This window comes from Chinchilla lanigera, unplaced genomic scaffold, assembly GCF_000276665.1.
Source record: "Chinchilla lanigera isolate Chin_1 unplaced genomic scaffold, ChiLan1.0 scaffold00104, whole genome shotgun sequence".
Taxonomy (NCBI): Eukaryota; Metazoa; Chordata; class Mammalia; order Rodentia; family Chinchillidae; genus Chinchilla; species Chinchilla lanigera.
In genome coordinates, this window is record NW_004955505.1 from 2,060,032 (window position 1) to 2,085,744 (window position 25,713).

At 36.2% G+C, this 25,713-nt stretch overlaps 1 long non-coding RNA gene across 2 annotated transcripts in view; it reads right to left on the minus strand.

The window, feature by feature from the left end:
• Positions 1-13,284: 13,284 nt before the first annotated feature.
• The window catches only part of LOC102005160, a 96,512-nt gene continuing 84,083 nt past the window's right edge, over positions 13,285-25,713 (minus strand). The window contains exons 3-5 of one of the 2 annotated variants that reach the window (XR_264303.1): positions 23,982-24,081; positions 19,209-19,356; positions 13,285-13,582 (exon numbers count right to left, since the gene is read on the minus strand). This is a non-coding gene — a long non-coding RNA (uncharacterized LOC102005160). Of the gene's footprint in view, positions 13,583-19,208; positions 19,357-20,128; positions 20,648-23,981; positions 24,082-25,713 lie in introns of those variants that run through there. The other variant, XR_264302.2, reaches the window with a different exon arrangement.

The following is a 25,713-nucleotide window of genomic DNA, read 5'->3' on the forward strand; positions in this document are numbered from 1 at the left end:
TATATATTCTTAATATATATCCAAGTCAGGGACTATTGCAATTTACCTCTTTCTATGGTTTAGATGTAGATGTGGCTTTAAATGTGTCCCCCCAAAGTTTATGTGTTGGAAACTTGTCTCTAGTGTGGTGATACAAAAAAATGCTAAAACATTAAGAGATGGGAACTTGCTATGGTTTAGGTCTGAAATGCTCCTCAGAAGTCACTTATTTGAAGGTGGTTCCTGGTTGGAGAGGGTGTCTCACTTAGGGTGTGAACCAGGAGAGTGCTTTTTGTCCCTGACTCCCTTCTGTATTTCTTCTCTGCTTTCTGCCTTGCCCTCTACCCTGCTATTTCTGCCTTAAAGCCATACAACCTTGGACTGAATCCTCTGAAACTATTAGCCAAAGAAAACTTATCTCTTTTAAATTGTGGGTCTCCAAAATTTTGTCACATTGACTGAAGGGTGACTAACATAGGAGTAGAGAAAGATAATTACATCATTGGGGGTGCTGCCCTTAGAAAGGATTAATGGAATTCTTTAGGGAACCCAGTTAGTTCTGTTGGGAGTGGGTTGTTATAAAAGCACAAAACTAGCCCATTCTGGGTCTCAGGCTTCATGAATTGCTACGTGATCTCTTTCACATACATTCTTGCCACTGTAATGCCATTCATCTGAAGCCCCCAGAAAAATCAAGCTACTTCCAGCACTATGTTGTTCTTCAATATCCAAACTATGGATTATATAATCCTCTTTTCAGGTATTTTGTTATAGAACATAAAATAAACCAATATATATTTAATATATAAATAAATGGTGACTACTATTATTAATTTTATTGGTCTTCTGCACAAAGTTATAAAATATAGCATTCTGGCACTTAATTTTATATCAGAATGAAATTTAAAGTATCTGGAACACATATAAATAGAATGACCATTGAATAAGCACATTAAAATATGATTTCTATCATGTATGTGTTTGACAGAATTCAGGTATCAAGTTGTTTTATTTTTAAGAGCTTAAAGTTTTATAATTCTGATGAATCAATCCTTTAAACACCAAATTTCCCATTAAAAACAAAGGTCTTGGTGTAGCTAAGTGAACATTTACCTGCACAGTTTGGACTTTTAATGTGTCTGTTTTTTTGACAAGAATAAAAATTATTTAAGTACCAGAAACTAGATGCCTTTTCCAGGCCCACCTGCTCAGAGAAATATTCCGTGACGAAAACCTACAGTCTACAAGCAAAATTGCTATGGAAACCAGGGACGACAAAACATAACCTTCAAAGCGGTGACATTATTTCACATTTGAAACAGAAAAGGAGACATATTCCAAGTCCCTCTGGGAAGGTGACCGACTTGTCTAAAATTACACTGACTTGATTTCAGGATGGAACTGTGAGTAGAAACCTATTTTGTTGACTGCTGGGCAAGTCAACAATTTTTCATTCACTGTTTGCCATGAACAGATATATTCATGTCAACATATTTGCTGGGAAATCAAGGTTTTTCTAAATAAAAGATATATCATAAAACTACTTGGTCTGATGTATTCTGGCCCTGATTTTTGTTAGTTGTATTTATATACTTAATGTCACTTATACATTTTTGCTAAGAGGTATTTCTAAGGTGATACTTACAGTCAAGATACAGTGACTTTGAAGAGAGTTTTATTCTTGACAAAAACAATTCTATTCTTTACAGTTGATTAATATGTGCTTCCTTGCAAAATTGCATGTAATGGAGTAATTGCAGATATGAAACCTTTTGATAGTCATTTTGTTGACTTTTAAAGGACATGCATTTATTCTACTAAATCCCATTTTTATTTCAGGTCTATTTCATAATTCTATATCAGTCTCCATACTACATGTGATACCACTTGAAATACTTTTTGGATGATTTTTTTCCTCTTTTTTTGACAATTCTGTATGTATTCATTTATTCCTTGAAAGACAAAGGGGGGAGGGCTCAAATATTTACTGCCTGAAGGCATTACCAGTGAAAGACAGTTATTAAGATATTGCTTGTGGGGTTGTTTATTTTGGGAAATAATAATACTGACAGGAATGAAAGCACTTTGGAAGACAGAGAAAGGTTGAAAATAGTGAGCCCAATTTCCTGAGTGCTTTCAAAGACCTGTCACAGTCACTGGCAGTATCATGAATTGTTAACACAAATGTAAGCTTTTCATTTTAGACAGAGTCCAGTACATAGGTTATAGGTTGTATACAATGGATCTGAGATGACTAAATGCTAGGAAACAGAATAAATGATCTTGAGTTAATACCATATGGAATATAAAATTAAACTACTCTCTGATTTTTTAGCTGGATGGAGCACTGAGCAATCAGTCATAAGGATCAACTTATACACGTGATTAATTTAGTCACAAGGACTAACTAGTTTGGTATATGTTTTATTGCCTGTATGATGAATTTATATTTTAAAGGCTTCCATATAAACAGATAATTTATGTCTTTGGGAGTTAATTTTGATTTTAACTAAAGAAATGTTTGTTAGCCTTTGAATATGCAGTATACATCAGAAGTAATAATTTACACTTCAAATGTGGTCAACTAAATATGTAGTTAAAGTAAATATTATTATGAACCATATGAGGGATGAATTTTTATTAGTAGAAGATGTGCTAAATGCGTAGGAGGTGGGTGGAAAGACTCAACTGCCTCTGTTTCCCCTCCATAAACAAGGCATAGAACATTGAGTGCATATCGCTCTTAATCCCAAGGCATAGCATTCAAGGGGTGGAATGCATCGGTCCTGCGTCGGGCCCAGGTTTCAGGGAGACCTGTTTCACCAGGACCTACTATAGGACTGGCTCTTCTTGCAGCAACATACTGTTACAATAGCTCAGAGCAAACTTTTATTACAGTTTCTGGTTGGGATGCCTCAGCTATAAAAGTAGCTCAGATGCCATTTTTATGCTTGTTTGCTGATAAATATCCACACATTTGACAAAATTTTCTCTAAAGCTAGTTTTCATAGACTTACCATATACTGAAGATGTCTTGCACATAGAAAGTGTGATCACTGCCTAATACTTGAGATTGCCTGTATAAACAAGCACTAGACATTTGCTAGCTAGCAGGATAGTTTAGGGGTGGTCTCATCAATCCAAATAAACAAAGCATTTGGGCTTTTTTCTAGAGTTATTTGTAATATATGTAACTTATTAATAAATGGCTGATCACTTTGAGACATTTAACTTCTCTTTGTCTTCATTCACATATTGACCATAAACCCCTGACCTTGAAGTGTGTGAAAAATAAGTAAACTTATGAATGACAAAGACATGACTCCAAGTGTTAGGAATAAGACAGTCTGTAAATTTGAGTTGCTTGATTATCAATAACTGCTCAGCTGCAGAAATCACATTTTCTCTTTCTTTTCAGTATCTAACTTGGAAACACCTGACTGACTCACGGTAAATTTTGGGAGAGTAAGCACTGTCATCTCCTGCCCTCATTCCTAAGAACATCACCAAAGGTGGTTTCTGAGTACTTGTTGCACCCAGTACAAACGTTCACTATAAATCCTCACAGGAAGCAGCAAACCTGCACCCTCTTTCAAGGTTCTTTCATAAGAAAGATGAGGCTGGGTCTGCACATAAAAATTAAGAAGTGAGATGTGGAAGAATAAATCTTGATGATGTGTGAATGAGAAAAATTCAAAAAGCTAAATTAAGAAGGGTACATTACTAGTACAGTAAACAATTATTAACAGCTCAAAACTTATGACATTATGGAGAAATTTTATTTAGTAAGATCAGTATTTTAGTAGGATCAGTAAGATATAGTCTTTATAAGGGAATTTCTTCTCTACACAAAGTCCTCAATAATAAAGCTTTGTGTCTTCCTTGCAATTTTGATTTTTGCTTCTGACATATTATTACATAAAACCAAATAAACAGAACTTCTCAAATGTTTTAAAAACATGACAATTCATTTCCACGTGCTTTTTTGAAAACTTCAATATCTCTATGCTTGAATGTAAGGAATGAGTAACAAATATGGACTAGAAACACCTATATAGTTCATAAAGATGTGCTACTTAGGATTTACTCCTTCCTGTCTGACAATCATTAGGTTCACACTATTAGAAATTTCTGGAAATCTTGATTTGTGAGGTCACTAATGGGGAAAAAATTTAGAACTCTTACTTGCCATCCCGGGGAAAACATTTTGACTTTTTTCTCAGTTCTGTTTATTCCCAGCTCTGTTCTGATATTCTGGATGTTCTCTGCGCTATGATATCACTGAGTTCCTTTCTCTGTGCATCTGCCTCCATTGCTGATCTCTTCAGCCAATGGTAGAACATCGTTTAAAGAGTCTTTCTTTTTTAAGAAGTGAAGAGGTATACCTCAATAGAGAGCAGAAAGCAGTGTCTACTGTGAACCTAAATATTTCAGTTTTACTGTTGAAATTATATTGGATTGCTAATCCAGAAATGTGGGAGTATTAGTGAAGTTTTTATATATTATTGGTGCACTAAAACTTTTTATCCTTACTGACTTTAAAAACAGCTCTAAGATTCTTTGAACATATAGATACATATGGATCCAGATAGGGCTAGATTAACACAATTTCGAATGCCCCACTCTGTATCTATAGCCACTATATCCAAACTTTTTTCTTCCTAATAAGTATAACTCACCCTTTTAAATTTCTCTGGCTGAAGACTTGATGCCATCTTACCTGATGTAGATCAGCACAGTCAGTGAGACCCAGATAGCTTATTTCATCTTACATAATTTTGAATCCTTCTTTTGAAATCTGTTAAATATGGCTTATAAAGTTTTGGGGAAAGTTTAAATCTGAATGGAAATGTAGCACACAGACTGACAATAAACAAGCACCTACCACATATTAACTATTTTTTTATTTTAAAAAATAAAAGATGGAAAACACATTAATGGACAGACATCCATTTACAAAACAGTATAAGTACAATACAAACAAAACAGAGTTACAGACAAAGTTGTAGGAAATTAACCATGGTTATTGTATTACTTACTGATATCTTCAAAGTGGTTTCTCAGGAAGACAAATAGAGACATACAAGATTGATCAAACAAGTAATCATTAACTGTTCCTTACTGTAGAGCAATAGAAGACAGTAGTACAACTATGTTAGCTATCATGTATATACATACTTACCTAAATTCCCTTTCTTTCCCTTCTGTTTTCCCACACCCCAGTTGCCCTTGACTTTGAGCATTTTTCTTTCATTTCACAATGTCTATCATACCTCCTAGTTTTTATTCACTCTTTCAGGTCTTACACTAGTGAGACCTCAAAGTCATCTCTGATGGTGATACCAGAGTGTACACTTGCTTGGCTTTGGAATCCAGCCAGGGAATTGGTATAATACTCTCGTAGGTATGTCTGGAAAGTCATGAAGGCATGACTCTTGATTCTTCCTTTCATGTCATTGGTACCGTGTCTTCTTACTGGTCACCCTGAGCCAAGAATCTTTCCTGTACCTGCCTTGCCATGATAATGGCCCCTTCCCATATACTGAATTCCCTGAAATCATGAACTCAATTAACTCTCTCCTTCTTTAGGTTGTGAGTATCAACTCTTGTGTCCCAACAATGGAAAATCTAACTAATACAGAAAATTGGTACCAACGGTGAGGTCACTTCTGTGATTGTACCTGATCATGGGGTTTGAAGAATTTGGAAATAGTTTGTGGGAGAAGTTTGGAAAAGCTTGGAGATTCAGCCTAGAGAAGACTTAGAATGTCATAAACAGAGATCTATGGGTGATGCTAATCAGATCACAGAAGCCCAGAATGCTGATCAGATGTAAGCTGCACAGGCAAGGCTCAGTAAGTTTCAGTCAGAAACAAGGATGCATGGGCGATTGGAGTAAAGGTCATGTGTGTTGCACACTGGCAGAAAATTTGTCTGCATCATGGCAGTGCCCTGAGACTGCAGGGCACTGCGCCAAGGGTGGTGGAGGAGTTAATCTGGTGGAGAAAATGTTAAGACATCGTCTTGATCCATTCATCTGATGGTAGCATGTTGGCCACTCACAAGATCTAACTACTGTGAATCCTTCTCCTATAAACTTGTAATACGGTGTTTTTACCTCACTAGGGAAGATGTCCAGAAGATGAAAAATGGGTCAAATAAAATTTCTATATCTAGAGTACTGAGGAATCTACATATTGATTTCCATAGTTGTTGTACTGGTTTACATTCTCACTAACAATGTAGAAAGTTTTCTCTTCCCCATAACCTCAGAAGCCTTTGTTGTTACTTTGAGTTCTTGATAATAGTCACTTGGTCTGTGGTAAGAAGGAATCTCAGTGTTGTTTTCATTTGTGTATATCTAATGGCCTGAGAAGCTAGATATTTCTCCTTGTATTTAAGGGCTATTTGTACTTTTTCTTTTTAGAAGTGTCTATTTTGTTGCTGTTTTATTATTTTTTTTTTGATTGGGTCTTTTATTTGAGTGGTCTAATTTTTTTGAGTTCTTTACATATTCTAGAAATTAGACCTCTGAAGAGTAGCTGACAAAAACTGATCCCATACTGTAGGTTTTCTCTTCACTGTTTGTTATACTTTTATACAAAGGCTTTTTTATTTGATGTAATCCTACTTGTTTATTCCTGGTATTATTTCTCATGCAATTGGGTCTCAATTCAGAAAGTCATTCCTATGCCTTTGTCTTCAAGAGTTTTAACAATTTTATCTCCCAACAGATTTAGTTTTTCTGTATTTATATCTAGGTCCTGGTTTAATTTTTAATTTATTTTAGTACAGTGTGGAAGATATTGTTCTATATTCATTCTTCTGCACATGAATAACCAGTTTTCCCAGGACGAGTTGCTAAAGAGGCCTTTTTTCTGCAGTTTATGTTTTTGGACCATTCATCAAAGATGAGAGGATTGAACATGCCTGGGGTTGTCTCTCTTCCCAGCTCTGCTCCACTGATCGACCTGTGTATATTTGTGCTAGTAATATGCTGTATCCTTGTAATACAACTTGAAGTCAAGAATTTTAATGCCTCCTTTCCTCTTTTTCCTTCAGATCGCTTTGGCTGTTCTGGTTCACTTCTGATTTCATATAAATTTTAGAAATTCTTTTACTACTTCACTGAAGAATGATCTGGGTTTTTTTATTTGAACTGCATAAAATTTCTACATAATTTTTGGTATTATGGCCATTTTGATGGTACTGGTTCTGCTTATCCAAGAACAGGAGATGCTTTTCCATTTTATAATGTCCTCTTCAATCTGTTTTTTTCTGATTACGGTAGGTTTTGTTATTTTCTTTTCACTGTTCTGGTTAGGTTAATTGGTAGGTGTTTAATTTTTTGAAGCTAGTGTAAATAGGATTTTTGTGTCTGTGTTCATTACAGTGACTGATGTATAGTTTGTTGTTGTTGTTTTTCTTATTCTTGTTAGTTTTTATTGAGTTTTACTACCAGGGTAATATTAGCTTCCAACAATGAGTTTGTCAGTGCACCTTCCTTTTAAATTTCATGAAGGAGTTTGCAGAGTATTGACATTACATCTTTCCTGAAGTAGCCTGGGATGTAAAGGATGAGGGAAGACATGAGGAAGAAGAAAAGGAAGGAAATAGTTCAGAAAGAACGTAACAGCAAGACAAAGTAAGAAAAGAGACAGGAGTTTGGTACTATTTTTATATCTAGAATGGAGGAGGGAGAGGAGATTTGGGAGGCTATTTGTAGAGATAAAAATAAAAATGAGGGAAGGAAGCGTGATTGGAGACTGGGGAAAGCTGTAAAACGGCTGGAAACACTTGATAACCTGATGTAGAGCTCGCGTTTGAATCCTCCACACACAATTTTTATGAGTTAGACTAACATGACCGTGAAAGATACTAGTTAAACTAAAGCACTGCTTAATTTTTATTTTCTATTTTATATATAGAAACATCATATACATAAAAGTAAAAGAAAGAGAAGAAACCTGTGCACCAAGTACACAAACCTCTCCAGGCAGACCTTGTTCTCTCTGCAGGCAGAGTTTGGCTGGGTTTCTGCTGAGTTCCTGTGCGTTGGCTGGGTTTTTGTCTCTCCTTCACGATCGGACATTTTTACTTGTTTCAGAAGGTGGGAGGGCGTCATGGAGATGGTCGAAACCTTGCCGTCCACTGATCACAAGATGCGCCTCTTCCCCCGCAACCGTTTCCTCCTTGGCACTCCCCTTAGAAGTTCATGACCACTTCTCCGTGCTGCTCTAGAAGACATGCTCCCATTGACCTCTCTCACTGCTCCTGCTCCGAACTCTCTCAGAAATTCTCTGTGCAGCCTACAAATGTAGTGGCAGCTAGGGTTCAGAAGGTGAGAGTTTTGATGCTTGGACGTCAACAGTGCTTGGAGCCAGAGTGAGAGAGCTCACAGCGGCGCCTAGCTCAGCAGTCCTTCGTGGGCGTTGGGGATAGGTCCTGCATGAATGCCAAGCTCTGTGTGTTTGCAGGATGAGGTGGCTGGCGGGGTACCTGTGACACAAGCGTGGCAGTGTTTGGAGTGGTGGTGGAAGTGTGTCCACTCTAGCAATGCTCTCATGTCTCTTCTCCATTTCTGATCACATTCTCCAGAGCCACTGCAGCTTCCTATCCAGGACCAAGCCCTTGTTTCTCTCTGTCACTAGAGCTCAATATTTCTGAATCGATTACAACATTTTGAATGATTTTCTGACCTGGGTCTTTGGTCATTCCCTAAGTTGAGGATCTCCTGTGAATACCCCTGTCCTTGGGTTCTGTCTCCCAGTGGGAAGAGAGGTAGGACAGGTCAGCATTAGGTAAGGGAGAACTCAGCTAGACATGGATTGCTTCAGGGTTAGATACTCTCCCGACATGGCTTGCTCACCAGAGCTAAGCTGAAAGCATTCCCACCATCGACAGGCAATCCTGAATTTTTTCTCTAAGCATCCCTTACATCAGATATCATCAGTTGGACTTCTCTTTCAAGTTGTGTTCTGTGCCTTAGACTTTTTTATTTGCTCCCATTTCCAAGTAGCTGAAGATTATAGTGCATCCGCCAAGCATCCTGTGAGCCCTGCAGGTTCTAATCAATGTGACTAGCCCTCTACACAAGTGTTTTCGACTTAACATTTAGCACTCTTTGAAAAGGCAAAAGTATATAAGCTATTTCTAAGAATTTTAGCGCTTGCATGAATAAATACAATGTTATTTCATTAAAAGAATGTATTCTCCACTCTGTGGCACATAGAACACTATGTAAAATTACGTAGTAGACATGCTTCCAGGAATTGCAGTATTTGGTTGCACTTACATAATGTTATTTCCCTGAAAGACTGCGTTCTCCACCCTGTGCTACATTTAATGAACTGTAAAAAGGCACATGTGTGGAAGATGTTTCTAAGAATAGCAGTTGTGTATCTGGATGAGTACAAGGCCATTTCACTGAGTGAATGTGTCCAGCAAGCACTGCTGCATTTAATACACTCTAGAAAGGCACAAGTATGAGTGATGTTTCTCTGTTTATTTTGTGTAAAGGTTTTCAGATCTTATTTATTTTGTGATTCCAATTTAATATAATTTTAGTGAATGTAAATCTGTCAAATTGAGAATATAGCATATGGATGACAATACCAAAATTATCCAGTTGTCCATAGGTAGTGCTTGGAGTAAGTTCTCAACTTTGATTTCTTAAAAGAATAACACACCTTAAAACAATTATACACTTTAGGCAAAGTATCCCTCCCCATTTTTCTTCCCCAGCCCCGCTTTATGCACCCGTGTGCTTGGCTATTGTCAAATTTGTGCAAGTGAATGTACAAAACACTTGTATTTGAGTTCAATTGGTTTCACTTAGCATAATGTTTTTCAGGTTCACCATGGTGTCACGACTGCCAAGATTTTCTTCTTTTTAAAAAGCCATCTAATATTTCATTGTATGTGTACATGGCATCTTTATCTATTCTTTTGTCTATAAACATTTAGATTGTTTCCACATATTGGCTATTATGAATAATAATGCAGTAAACACAGAAGTGCAGATATCCTTTGGAAATGCAATTCCTTTATATATATATATCTAGAAGTAGCACTGTTGGGCCATATGGTACTGCTCTCTTTAATGTTGCATTTTTTGAGGAATATTCATATCGGTTCCCACCAGTTTTCCTTCCTACCATCAATTTAAGTATACATAATAACCCTAGAAACAAGACTTTTATCACTGTGGTTAAGTTTATGTCTAAGTAAAAGAGGGCATTGTTAATGTGTGTTGATTTGGTATCCTGACATTGACATTAGTGTGGTTATCTATTAGTTCTAACAGTTCTGTTTTTTGTAGCATCCTTAGGTTTTTCTACATATGAGACCATATAACCTACAAAAGTAATAGCCATACTTCCTTTCAGATTTATCTCTTTTATTTTCCTCTCTAATTTGCCTGGTTAGGACTTTTAGCTCTGTATTAAATAGAAAGGCACTTTTCAATTTCTCACATTTTTGGGGTATATCTACAGAAAATCTCTAGCTGCCCTGATTCTTATAGTATTTATAAATCAAGTAACTTAGTTTAAGAAAAGTTTGAAAGAAAATAGCTATTTTATAAATTTCAAAATAATATCTGTAATACAATATGTATATATCAAGTATATAAAAAATGAGTGGACCTTTTAAATTTAAAAGAACTAACTATACAATAACTCTATTAAAAGTAATTTGATGTAAAACCACAATTTATTATATCCTATAAAATAAGTACTTTGAAGAGATAATGTTTTTACTTGTAGAGAACCATAATACATATGAAAATTCCAAAATAGCTTAATTCAACAAAGTGTACCTTTATTTCCTACAGAACAAAATACTAAAAATGCTACCTTCCATACCATTTCTGGATATTAAATACTTGGCTAGTTGATAATCACCCACAAAAGTGTATTGGAAACTAACTTACCTGAAGAATCCCTAGACACTTATCATTTATAAAGCATTTTATACACCTTGTCTTTATCATTCTGTCAATAATTTCAATTTAACAGGATTTTACTAAATGTAAGTCTTGCAAATTGAGTTTGCAACATATGGGTGGCAATACTAAAATTATCCAATTTATTATAGGTAGTTCTTGGAATAATTTCTCAACTTTGATTGCTTAAAAGAATCACTGCTTTTAGGAGATTTTTATGAAACAGATAATATCTTTGCAAAACATTTTACATTACAATACCCAATTAAACCTGAGTACCAAGGTTTTAGTTTAGAAAAAACAACTTATTAACATATTTTGTTTAAAAAAAAACCACAGTAACGGAGTTTTCAATGATACAAACAGTTTTTTACTGAAAGGTAAAAGTTTGCCTTTGGAATGCTTTTATGCAATAAATGTGATCTTTGCTGTCATATGCACGCTGATTATTTGTCAGACTTTGGCCAGTGAAACATGGCTGTCATGCCCACTGCAAGCCATAGGTTTGCCACCACTGGCCTAGATCCAGCCACCTCCAGAGAGCCACTTCTGAGAACATGAGGTTTTTGGAAGACATCTACATAGAAGCCATAATACATGATTTGTCTTATATGAAAAAGTTGAAATATAAATGAAAAATGTATAAAATGAAAAAAAGATTGTAGGAAATAAGAAGGTATGCTCTGGCAATGGGGAAGCAGATTGAGGGGTCAGGAAAGAGAGATATGGGGATTAAATTGATAAAGATATGTTATATATAAGTACCAAGTCCCCAAAACAAACATAACAATTCATAACAAACATACACTAATAGCTTCTTAAAAGCTCATTGTGTAATTTTCCCTTAATCCAAAGATTGGGGATATTATAAAAGTACTTCTCTAAGCATCCCTATCTATGTGCTTATGTGAGCATATGTTTTTGTTTCTCTTTTATACATATCAGAATAAAAATTTTGCCATCGTCTGGTAAGTTTCTATTTATCTTTGTAAGGAACTGCGAAACCCTTTTCCCAAGTGACTGTATTGTTTTTCATTCCTGTTGTTAATAGTGTTTTGAGCATTCCAGTTTCTCCACATCCTTATGAGTACTTAGCTTTTTGTTTAATTATATATAGTGATTTTGGTGGGTGTAGCTATCTCTAGGATTTTAATTATTTTAATTTGCATTTCTGTAATGACTAACGATGTTTAATTGTTTCATTTACTTATTAATCACTCATATATATGTTCTTCCCAAAATTTTTGATCATTTTATCTTTTTTTTTTTTTCTGGGTGAATGTTGTTTATCAGATGTTTAATTTGCAAATACTTTCTGCAATAGGTGTCTTATCTCTTCTAATGATATCTTTTTAAGCACCGAAGTTCTTCATTGTGATAAATCAAGTTTATTTTTTCTGTAATAAATTATATCTTGGTTTTTTTATCTAAGAAATACACAACATCATATAGGTCCTTCTTTAGTTATGGTTTGCTTAGCTTAGTCATAGAAAAATTACATGGTGCTTAAGAAAGATATTTAGACATGAAAAACAGCATTACAGATCCATTTTCACACACACACATTGAAGACTCTTCAAGACCTGTGTTTGAAAATTTACAAAGTAAATTCACCTATAAAAGTAAACTGTCACACATGAATGGACTGCCGAACACTCAAATCCGAGGTCTCATTAGCATAAAGCTTTATCACTGATGCAAAAGCAATTACAAGAAGCTATTGATACAGAGTAATAATTGGAGCATCCTCTGTATCTCCTTCCACCTGTCTGTTCTTCCCTTGACACATATTTTCTATCCCCAGATAATTGGCAGGTCACTGAATGACTTTAGAAGATTTTCTTACTGTGTGAAGCGTACTTAATGATGAAACATCTCATTTTCAGAGTCCAGAAAGTCCTTTCCCTTACTGACATTCTCCTGAGAGCCAGAACCCGTAGGTATATTTACCTTGACTAAGGACATTCAATAAGACATTTATCACTGAGTCTCTTCCCATCTGTGTTTCTGTGCCAACAGTTGAAATTTTTATAATATTACCAAATACCTCAAAGTATAACTCTTTATACTTACATCTAAATTCAAATTATCTAAAACTGTTTCTTAAAATCTTAAATTTGTTAGCAAGTTTTCTGATAAATGGAAAAACTTAAGAGACTGACATACAGAACAAAATTAGATCAACAGTAAGTGTTTCTGTCAAAATGATTTATTTACCTCAAAAGGCTCATGAAAAGAAGAAAAATAAGGAAAAATGCTTCCTTCCTCTTAAAATACAGGCAAAGTGCTACTCTAATAAAAGGTGAATTCTTACAATAAAGTGAAAATCCAGTTTATTTTAGACTATATATTTGTTTTATTTTTTAAAAGTTATAAACTATAAAAGTGAAATATTTCAACTTTTATTAAAATTATGGAGAGGTCTTCATCCACAGTATTTTTGTCAGGCAGATTGATTAAACTTTACAAACATGTTCTTAGAAGTCAGGGAAATATGTCACAGGTACCCATTACCAGTCATTAAGTGTTAAATGATTTACAAGCTCCGTGAATCCAAAAAACTTAACACTGAAGTTATGTAAACATTTTCACCGGGCAGGAGATGTAGCTCTGTAGCACAGCATCTGCTTGGCAACACCCAGGCCCTGGATCCGACTCCTGGTACCAAAGAAAACAAATATTTTCACAAAGGATAAAAGCTAGATTGCCCAAGAAATGCACCAGACCTGTGTGATGCGTGCACACTCTTGCTGTAGTTTGGATCTGAAATGTTTGTGTTTGCTGAAATGGAGATCTGAAATGTCCTCTCAAAGGTTCATACTTTAAGGCCTCGGTCCCCAGCCCATCTTGCTACTGCAGGGGAGTGGAACCATGAAAGGAGCAGAGCCTAGGTAGACATTAGATCATGTGTGCACCCCCATGAAGGAAATATTGGGACCCTGGACCTTGTTCTTGCTTCCTGGTTCCACCACACACTCCCTGCCATGGTGTGGCACAACACAGGTGCAAAGTGAGGAGGGTCCAAATCACAACAGAGTGAGACCCATAACCAAGAGCCAAAACCAACCTTTCCTTCCCATAAATTTATTTCCTCAGGTATTTTATCACAGGAAGTGACAGAGAGCTGATTAACACAGCACTATCGGTGTCAGTAAATAGAAAATTCATCCAACTTCCCTGTTTGTGGTAAATGCAGAGTGTTACCAATTTTGGATTAAGATAATAACAATTGTTTTAGAAAATCTTCACCAGTATTCCCAATGCACACAGTAACATAGTAGGTGTTTGATAAAATGTGTAAAGAGAAGGAAGACAGAAGAGAAAGAATGCTGGTGAAGAAGAGGGATGTGAGAGGGAAGAAAAAACGAGATCACCTCTGTAAACTTCCATGCTCAGCCCGTGTTACTCAACCTTCTAAATACTGAGAAAGATCAACTATCATCATGTGTTTAAATTAAAATGGATATTCTGGATTTCCCTTAAAAATTTAGAAGTCAGGGTTCCTTCATTCATTCATTTACCACACTTTTACCTACTTTTTTGAGTGTCGTGCTTGGTGAGACTGTAAAAACTTTTTTCTTCATTTACACTTAAGCAATTGTGTATTTCACATATGAATATTTCTTGTACTTGTGTATTTACATATAAATAAATACAAGAAAGGAAATAAGTGCACACTGCACACATAGTAAAATGTATTACCTTAGATGATTAATGGAAGGAATGCTAAAAATGGATAATAATTTTCATGTGCAGATGATACTCCATGCAGAAGTATTCTGATGTATGAAGACTGAGACTGACACAGCAAGATCACTGGGGGAGAGGAAATTAGTCCAATAGAGTTTGAGGACAGCCTGTAAAGGGGAAGCCCAGCGGGATAATGAAATCAGAGATCAGGACATATTAAGGGACTGTTGCACTTTTCCAGGAAGGAGATGATGGATGATAACAAAAGGTTTAGAGAGGAGAGGGTTGATTTCAGCAATATTTAAAAGTAACAAGAGTCAGAAACGTATATGTTTTAATGGAGACGAACTGCAGACACATTCCTAATCTTAAAATTAAAAATAGTACATTTACGTGACAAAAAAGAAAGTGTGGTACTTTTGAGAAAAATAATGAGTCAAGACTTTTACGTGGCATTATTAGCATCTCCACGTAGATCTACAGAACATGATGTTCTTACCTGTTGGACAAGTGGGGATTGGAGGTGAGGAGAGAAATGAGCAGGAAATGAATATGCAAAGGTACAGCCCTTCCAGAGGGACACACAGGGCCTCCCCAGCTTTTTTTCTTCTCTTGTGGCCATAATTAAAGGTAAACATCATGTATGTGTACAAAGATTCTAAGATGTTTTCAATAAGAAAATTTGAATTATGTAATCAAAACCTTAAGTCATACAAGTGTCAAACTATACTTATAACTTATATTTTAAACCACATAGTTAGATGACAAAGGTCAAATCTAGTCAAAAATGTTACGTTTGGAGTACAGTGATAATCTCCAAAAAGTAAGAATTGGTGGCTTAGCAAGCAGCATCTCTAAAAAAATAGAGTCTGATGAGTCTGCTAGGTTACATTAAGAATAATTTCCTGTCAAACTGTCACTGGCATATCCTATAGATAGCAAAAATAAACCTGCATTCCTTTTCTTAGATTTTTATATAACACATATTGGATCTCTCACAAGGTTAATTAAACTGTATATCAATTTCATTATTGACACAGAATCATTTTCAATAATCACAAGCCTCTGAGGGTTGTCTAACCAGTTGTCACCTATTGTGTATATGCTCTGAGTCTAGGACTGATAAACTACTGCATACCATAGGTGCTTTTATAAATGTGACATCTAAGCAGATGTGGATGACAGATGTGCTCATACAATAATTAAAGACATAGTAGTAACAAGTGAATCATTTCTGTAGCATTGACAGGTAAAGGCATTTATCACAGTTCAGTATTGAGGTCAATAAGCATAGAAGGAGCTATATAACCAAGAAAACACAAAACTTCGCTATTTTCAAAGTGATATACCAAACACTGGAGAGTAACGGATGAACAATTTCAACATAGCCCTCACCCCAACGCTAGGACTTTGTATTTCCATGGGAGGAAGATACAAAACACTTGTATGTGTCAGCTTTCTGTTGGTGGGAGAAATTACCTCCAGGGTAAAGGAAGAGAGACTTAAGGAGTTCACAGTTTCAGAGGATTTATTCCCTGGTCGTCTGGTTCCAAGGCAGGAACATCATGGCGGAAGGGAATGACATGAAAAGCTTCTTAGTTCATGGTGACCAGGAAGGAGAGCACGGATACAGCCCCAGAAAGGAAAGAGCCAGGGACCAGAAATAGTTCCCACACTCCCGCCAACACAACCCACATAAACACACCCAGAACTGCGATTTACTAATCTTGGTATCACCCAAGCCAATCAAGTGGACCATTTTATCCATAACACTGGTTTATATATTTACATATTTATTTATTTATTACTGGGGTAAGTTCTATGAAGAAGGATATAACTCTAGTCAATGCCTGTTAAAAAACCAATTGGTTTCACTACTTCGTACCGTGAGGGAGAACACACACCATAGTGACACGTGGGCTGTCTCAGTAAGAAGGGACCGTTCCACACCATATTGGGTACTGTCAGAAAGTAGAGACAATGTACACTATGACAGTGTATCTCAATAAACCTCACAGGAAGGGAACACAGACTCAAAGGAGGCTAATATAAAAATTGATAAAGAAGCATTTGTATTTGCTGGAGAAGTGTTTGATATTTTATGAGTTATACAGGGAGATAGAGGGAAGACTGCAGAAGGGCACCAAGCAGAGGAATGGTAGAGAAAGAAGTGATGGGAGAATTTTAAATAATAAAGGGAAACATCTGGATAAAAGAGAGTGAAAAACAATAGATTTTTGTAAATGATTTGCAAAATAGTAGAGAGGAAATCTGGATGCTTTGTTATAACAGGATGAAGGGACCACAGGTGTCAGATACAGACGTTTTTGGCCCAAAATAGTGAAAGAGTTTCATCCTGATATTTCTAGTATCTCTGTAAAAGGGGAAGAAAAGGATGAAGAAGCATTCAGATATTTAATTTAAAAGAAGGCTAGTTTTATTTGCTTTGTGTTGTAATTTCAAACAGAACAGAGCAAATTCTAGGCCAAAGGATTATTCTGCACTTCTTTTGTAAAGAGACTTATAAATTCCAGTGATTTTATGCGTGTACACGTGAAACTTTCATGATCTGTTCTTTCTCTGTTCAACTAGAGATTGAATTAAAACTCCAAGTTCAAAGGAGGGCTTTTGGTTGTTTTTATAACTGTGCCTCATTGTATAGAAATGTTTGCACTACATGTACCCTCAATTTTAAAGATTGACGGTGAATAAATTTTCCCTCTGCAATATGTTCTTAAATAGACTCATGTGTTAAGGGCTTAAGAAAGTCACAGCAGTTTCCTGTCGTTCAGCTTCACTCATGGGCTGGAATCCCCGTCCAGCCAAAAGCCAGCTTGCTGCACTCCTCTCTTCCACCAGCAACTTTCTCCGTCCTGTTCAGCTCCCCGCTTACAGCTCTTCCGCCCGCTAGCTCCTGTCCAAATCTCACATCTGCAAGCTTCTCTCTGAATGTTATTAGTGAACCAGCCTTGCTATTTCTCTTCCATTTTTTCTAATTAAATATTTACTGGAATATTCCAATAAATACCGTGAGATTTTCTTGTTTGGTTGGTTGGTTTTGTTTTTTTCTTAAGTTAGTGAAAGACAATTCATGTCACTTGTAACAAAAGTACTTTAACTATTATTAAAGTCAATTTGTAACACTTTCATTTTTGCAATATGGGAAAACAAAGCTTCATTAGTTGCTCAGTGAATAAAGAAATGAAATTATTTTGAGGAAAATGATGACATTCTCAGAATAATTAGATCCAATATAGAGACACTGCTGGGATACCTTGGAAATTAACTAAGAAATCAGAGGGTAAACAAACCACATTAGGACTCCTTTCTAAATGTCTGTCTTTTGAGAATTATCTTTTTAATTTTATTGGTTAAAAATTTCAAGTTGACTGCACAATAATATGCCTCCAAGTTTTCCCTAGTACTGTCATTTCTTTTCCTTTCTTCTTTGTAAGGTGTCATTTATTACACTTAAAATTTATTTTTCAGTATCAGTTTTTTCTGTCAGAAATTCCTCAAGGACTGAGGCCTCTTTTTAATTTTTTCAGTATCAAAGTACCTAACAGAATCCCTGAGAACATGTAACTACTCACAATACTTATTTTAAGCAGGTTAACTAGCACATGAATGGGTTAAAGGAGAGGGTGCCAATTTTCTGACACTAGAGAAGAATGTTTCCTTTGCCTTTACCTACCGTACAATAATGACACATCTTCCAACCACAGTGGATCCGTTTAATCTATTCCAGAATTGTAATCAGGATTTAGAGAAACACTAGCTTAACTCTGCTGAGGTCCTTTTCAGCTATGTCTCTAGCGTTTACACCTTTTCCAGTCCTAGAACATCATACACTTTGAATTTTCTCTCCTTCATGTGAAAGCTTAACACACTTACTTTCTTTCATTGGTCTACTTGACCCCTATTATGGATTGGGAAATTAAAACTTTCAGTTTCTAAATACTGGGTGATCCATCTCTTATAATTAGATTTACATAGTAAATCACACTTCTTAAATTTCCAAATGCTTTGTTTCTGTTCCTTGCTAAGAGCCCCCTGCAACATTGTACTTTATTTCATGTAAATAATTTCAGTGAGTAAGCAGCTTATCTCAACATCCAGAAGTAATTACTGTCATAAAGAGTCTGTTGCAATGTGCAGGAGTAAGTTCAGGTCAGAATTAAATACCGACTCTTTTTCCTAATTTAAATTGCTCAAAGTGAGGTCGTAAGGGGAGAAATGTGCTTTGCCCTACGGGATAAGCTGGCAGGAGCATATATTTCAGAGCCAGGTTGTCTGTTTTTGAGAAAGACAGATGCTCTGTTCTTTTCTGGCAGGAATTGGGGGATTTATAGTACAATTTTAATTAATGGGCTCACTCAGCCATAAAATAAGTGCATTTGCCTTGTGGAATAGAAACTGTATCACTAGCCTAAGGATTATAATATGGTAATATCTATTTCTCTTTAAAGAAAAATAACCATTCCTATAAAAACTATTATTGTTTTACAAGAAAATATGTGTTCTTCATAGCGCAATACTGGCAAGCATGCATGATGTCTTTGAAATCTCTGCAATTACCAGGAGGAAAACTTACTGTGAGGGTTTTACAATGGAAATTAAATCTAGATAAACAGATGCTTCTTATTTTCTTGCTGTTAAAATTACTGTTCTGCTTTTAAACTTCTTAAGTCATTGATTCATAAATTTGATCTCTTCAATTTCAATCTTATTTATGCAGCAATCTGAAATTTAAAAAGCAATATTAAAGCAGGTTGTTTTCAAAAAGTTTATACCATCTTTCTAAGGCACTTCAAGTTTAAAAGATGAGAAAATTTTGCTTTGTTTCAGTTTATGAGGACAACAAGGTTATTAACCTGTAAGTACTGGCTTCTTTGTTTATTGCATTTATGTGTAAAAAGCAAATATTGCTTAACTATTATAACAAATCATGGTTAAGCTTAATTAAATCTTGTATCTGGTGAAGAACAAAATCCAAGAAAAAAATTATTAGTTGATATTTTCAATATCTAATGCTTAAATTTTTATGGTGATGACTTACAGATGTATATTTCACTTTCTTACTAATTATAATTATGATATGCAATACATGCACATATATAGAAAGCAAAAAATTTACAGTTCATTATATTTTCTCTGCTACTATAATCAAAATATTTAAATCATCTTGATTTCACTAAATTTCATTGTGTAGTAGCAAGTTGCTATCTTCAACTGAAAAAATGTGTTAAGCTTTATTTTATGTCCTAACAATTCTTAGAAAACAACCTATACTGTATTAGTTTAGCTTTTCAGAGAAACGCCTTAATAGTGCAAAGATTCAACACTAGCTTCTTGACTTAGATGTATAGCTACTCTTAGAAAAGGAATAAGCACACCACATATTAATATTTTATAACATAAAACATTTTATTATTTTATTCTCATCATAAAATAACTTCTGCATGTAATTTAAAACTAAGAACATGAAGAAACTTTTAATGAATTGATGTTTTCTTTAACAGAGCAATAGACCTCTACAAATATACAATGATTTCTTTTATCTAAGCCTTTGAGGAAGCTTTGTCTCTTTTGTGATCATTTTCAGCAAACCTTTCTGAATTGATTCCTCAGTAATTCTTCATAGGACAAAAAAAAGAAAAAATACAGATTAAAGGGCCCTGATTGACACTCTTAAAATAAAAGACAGATTGACAAAAGAAAAACATAGCATTAATCAACGTTTCAATGACAATAGTCCTTTCAAAAATGAAACAATTTGTCTGTGGAGCTGATGAAAAAATGGATAGTTATGGAGAACCATCACTGGATAGAGAGGTCAGTTTAGATTTTGCATGGTCTCTCTATGGGGAGTACCTCCCCCACAAATGGATCAAGAGCTCACTAAATGGACCGTTTTATGACTTGCTTTCCGGGAAGCTGGATCAGACGTTTCCAGGCTTGATGGCTTGCTTTGAGGAGAAGGCTAGAAGAGGTCCAGTTTCTATGTGCCTGAGCTGAAAGGAGTTCTGGTTTCTATAACGTGCACAGAGGGAGAAAGGAAACAGAAGTAAGGAAAGAGAGACGCCTTCGCAGTCTCCTTCTGCTCGAAGTAGTCAGCAGACCAGCACAGCACAGTTTGCAGTATTATTTTCTGAGACATTGCATCTTCAGCTCCCACTTTGAAACGCTATTCCATCCCCTCTTTTCATTTAATATGAGTGACTTCAAATAAGACTGAGAAACATCCAGTTTATAATAATACAGTAAATGAATAAATAGGAGGCATGTTAAGATTTGTTCTTAACGTTTTCACTTGTTCCCATAGTTCAGATAAACTCCACTAACTTTATTCATGTGAGTATTATAGGAAGATAATATTTGGCCAAATTCTCAAAGAAAATGCATATAAAATTTCACCTAAAATTGCATGTTTGCATAATTATATTTTGATTAAATATTGCAAAAGAAATGCTCACCAATTACTAATCCTTACAAAAGTGAAAAAAAGCAAAACAATAGCTACTGTTCAATAGCTAGGTATATATTTTTGTGCACAGATTTTTTTATATGTTAAAAAATGACTATACTGTTTCCTTTTCACCATATGATCTTCCTACTTAAACTGAAGCTGGCATACATTGTTTAAGATTTGCTTCCTGCAAAGGACAAAAGTGATATTTACGAGCTTCCATGAAGCTAAACTGCCCAGCCCAGCTCAGTAGAAATACTGAAATCCCAACACCTACATCCCTGGCACTTCAAGGACTGATTGCTGAGTTTGTGTGTGGCAGGTATACCAAGCACTCTCTGTTTCCATGTGTGACTGATCTTCACCCTCCCTGAACTTCTGCTCTCAGCTTTGTGAGGTACCCAGAGGATGCTCTGTTTCTTTTTTTTCCTTCTTTTTTTTTTTTTTTTTGGTTGTTTTGGTTTTTCTCTGGTACCGGGAATCGAACTCATGACCTCACAATTCCCAGGCAGGTGCTCTGTGGCTGAGCTAAATCCCCAGCCCTGGATGCCCTGTTTCTGCAGGACCAAAATCTCACATCGGCTCAGGCTTCAGTCTTCTGTTCTCCGTGGTTTGTATTTGGCCTTCTTAGAAGTGTGACCCATCCTGTTATGCCTTTCCCTGGCAAGGAGACTCCTAGAAGTCGCATCATTCCTGTTTCTCCCTAGTTAGTAGTTCTCTTTCTAAGCTGCCACCTTGAACCAGTTCTACAGAAATAGACAGAGGCATAAAATCAGGAGAGATATCTACCTACTTTCTAAACCCAGTCAGTCCTCATCTTAAATGCTGACTCTTCCTTTGATGAACGTGCACATGTTATATACACAGAGATCTGGAAGGTTCTGCTTCTCTGAAGATTGTAGAGATATTTTCTGATTCCATGTAATTATCCTTTTCTTTGCATCTTGTTCAAACAGAGGGCTGGCTTTGCATTCACAGTTGTCTTCTTATTGCTTGGCTTTCAACCGTTTTCTCTCTTGGGCTTCTTATATTTCTAGAGCTCTGCATCAAAGTTTTCTTTTTGAACCCCAAGGATGGCTAATCTGTTGGTGAGTGTTATTGAAACCCCAAGATGATTCTGTATTGGCTGAAGGAACCCACCACAAGATCCAGCTTTGGCCTGGCTACTCTAGTAGCTTGTGATCAGGGCCAGATTTTCTGCATGCTGTGTTAATACCCAGAGCATCATGAGCTCTGATTAGACTGGAGGAAACTCCTAGGGCAAGTGCATCACCCACCCATTTTATCAAATCCTTTCCATGTAAAATACTATTAGTAGCCTAAAGAAGTGAAAGTGACTGGCCCCGTTTTCAAAATGTTCATTTCTCAAGAATTAAATTAAAAATACGCCTTTAAAAAGCAGTTAGTTCTTAATAAGGTGGTGTAACCTGACACTAAAATAGCTAGTTGTGCCATATACTGTCAGGTGCAAAGATATATGACTTACTTCTTGTTTAGTGGTATAATTTGTCTTGAATTTATCTCTCTCATACTTCTTATATACATCTTTAACTCCACAGAGTTAATGTCACAGCCTGAATGAAGTCATTCCGTTTTCATCTGATACCCAGCCTGTTGCAATTATTTTTTAGGATATCTTAAAATTTCTTTAAATTTTAGTTTAGTTTATTAGTGCACGTATGCAGTACATAATGCTAGCATTTCTTGTGGGAAGTTGGTACACATATATAACACATTTCCTTTCATCCCTTTCCCTTCTCTCCCTCTTCCCTTCACCCATCTCTTGATCCTCTTCCTTTTTTGTTTCTTTTTTGTACGTGTTTCCATTCCGTGTTTCCATTCCCTGTATGGGTATAAAGCAGAAAATGCCCCTCCCACCAGCCAGTATACCTCAGTTTGTTAGTTGCCCAGGTACTAGTTCTTTCAGATCCAGTTGTTGTTGGCCCTTAGAAACAGTTGGTCACTGTGATGCACATTGTACAAACCAGTCTCCAGCTGACAAGCCATTCTGCCTCACAAATCTCATATCGTGTTAATCTCATATACGCCCTAGACCACCAGAGATCAGGGCCTGGTGTTCTGGGAACAATCCAGGTAAGTGCCTGTAATGTAAATAAATCTGCCTCTAAATCCTGGGTGTAGTTTCGGTGTTTCTGCTTGCCATTGCAGTGCTGGTGTGTTTACATAACACATCCTAATCTCCTTTTTTCATCCCCTCACTCTTTGCTCTCTCTTACCTCGCCATTCCCTACATCTCCTCATCCACTCCCCCTTTGAGAAAGATCTATCTCCCTACTTGCTATTATCTATCTGCAACTATTTTTAAGCCATCCTCCTAATTTTTTTACACACTTGTCTAACCATAAATCACACCAATTTTAATTGGTATTTCTATAATATATCACCTGTTCTCATCTTGTACATGAGTGAAGTATCAAGAGAAACCTAGAATGTAGGAACTGTATCATTAGTAACTGTGGAACCTGGACCCTTCATTTTCTCATGCTTCAGAATTAGTAGCCAGTGAGAACTGCAGGTGAGTCTAGTTACAAAGCTCTAGGATATGCTACTTCGCAGATAATTAGCAACAATTCCCCACAAAGCACTGGGGAAAACTATACAAATCTGGAAAAATGGGTCTCTTTCTATGGTCAGGAATGTTTATTTTTTCATAGAATGGTGGGTGAAATTTTGGACCAAGAAAGCATTAAATCAAAAACTAAGAAACAAATCTAAGATCCAGTTAATTATGTCTTTCTTATGCTGCAATGTGAATTAAAAAACTGGGTCATAATCTTTGATAAAGATAACTCAGCTATTTTGCAAGATCTACAAGGAACATTCTGATAAGAAAAATAGATCAAGTAGGCAAAGACTAATCCCACCCCATATACTCACTGCTTTCTATGGTTTCTGTTCATTGAAGAAGCTAGGATTGGAATGACTAACAGCGGGATGTAAAATGTTTGTTGCAGAGAGCAGACTTGAGCTTAGACCACTAGAGAGGAACAAAAAATATAGGAAAATTTGACTGAAAGAACTTTTTAAGATCCTTTTGCTCAGCACTAGAGGTTGCTTCTTTTCAAAACAGAAATGTAACATCTTAGATTACACTTTCAAAACTGAAAGGGCACATGGACTCTGACCTACATATTTAATTCCTAGGAAATATTGTTATTTCTTTGTCCATGAAAAAAACCAAGAATATTATAAATAAAGATGTTTGTTGCATCATATTCTAATCAGCTGAACCACATAAACTCTGGAATATTGGCTAAAAGAATTTAAAAACTGCATCCTCACAGGAAAGGGTAAGATGCAACTATAAAGCAGTTCTGAAGAAGAAAGACCAAGAATGATTTAGTCATTCTGGGAAAGTGGCTATGGAAAAGTACATTTTAAGTTTATTTCTTTAATATTCTCAAATATTAGGAAACTTCTATGAATACATAACCCTTGAAATTTGTGGAGGTTACATTTCTAGAGCACCCACAAATTGTGGAAAACCAGGAATTTCAGATAAGGCCAGAAAAATGCCTATAAATGCCTAATGTTATAGTTTAAACCCTAAATACATTGTGTCTCCCATAGTTATATAATTAAATTTAATAAAATACTGCATATAGTACTGTGGAGGACCACCTGTGTGACTCTCCTTAAAAGGGGAGCAATTGCTTCCATTTTGACTGGGCCTGACCCTATTTCCATGTATTGATATGTACACAGCTGGCCAGGACTTTTCATTATTCCTTCAATTGGCTTTAAGCAAAGCACATTGATCCAGCCCAGGTGATGGTAATCTTTGGAGATGGTAGGAGTGTTTTCTTGACCCCCTGTTGCTCCCTCCAGTGAGCCTGGATGAGGCGGGATGTGTGAGCCAATGCTCCACGCTGTCAGCTGGGATCGAGCCTCGGGAATAGAGGCTATGACTTCCTGGGGCTTCAAAGATTACACATCAGCTCTGAAGCACGGACCCCAAAACATTAGATACTATATCAAGTGAATTATGCAGATGACTCTTTCCCCAGATCCCTCTCTCTGCATGTGGCAGAGGTAATTTCAGGCCTCCCACCTAGCCCAGCTCACGGCACTCACGTATTTCCCGCCACTCTCACAGTCACTCACCCTCAAACCACTCCCTTCTTCACAAATGAATAAAACCTGAGTTTGGTCCTGGGTCGAGGCCTTTGTTCCAGTTAGTCATCATCATGGCTGGACTTAGGACCCCTTGGCTCCCCACAACTACAAATATGCATTAGTGTCTATTCTTACCATGGGTTACACTGGAAGTGGTAGATTCCAATTAACTTGCTAGAATTCCAATAACTTTTCATGGAATTACACATACAAACTTCTTGTATAAAATAAAATGTTTAATTTCAAAGTTAAGGAGATAACCATTCCTCCTCTACCTTGCCTCTGTTATGGCTCAGAAAACCCAGAAATGGGGCCTCAGAAGGAAAGCTTTTCTCTCACCTCCTCCTGCCTCCTGTAGCTTACCACTCCCTCTCTCCCAAGGTAAGTCACAGAAACTACAATTCCACTAAGACCAAGTTTGGTCTTAGAAAATAGATTTCCTTTTCCCAAAACCAGACATAATACACAACAGTATTATTCTGACTGTCCCATG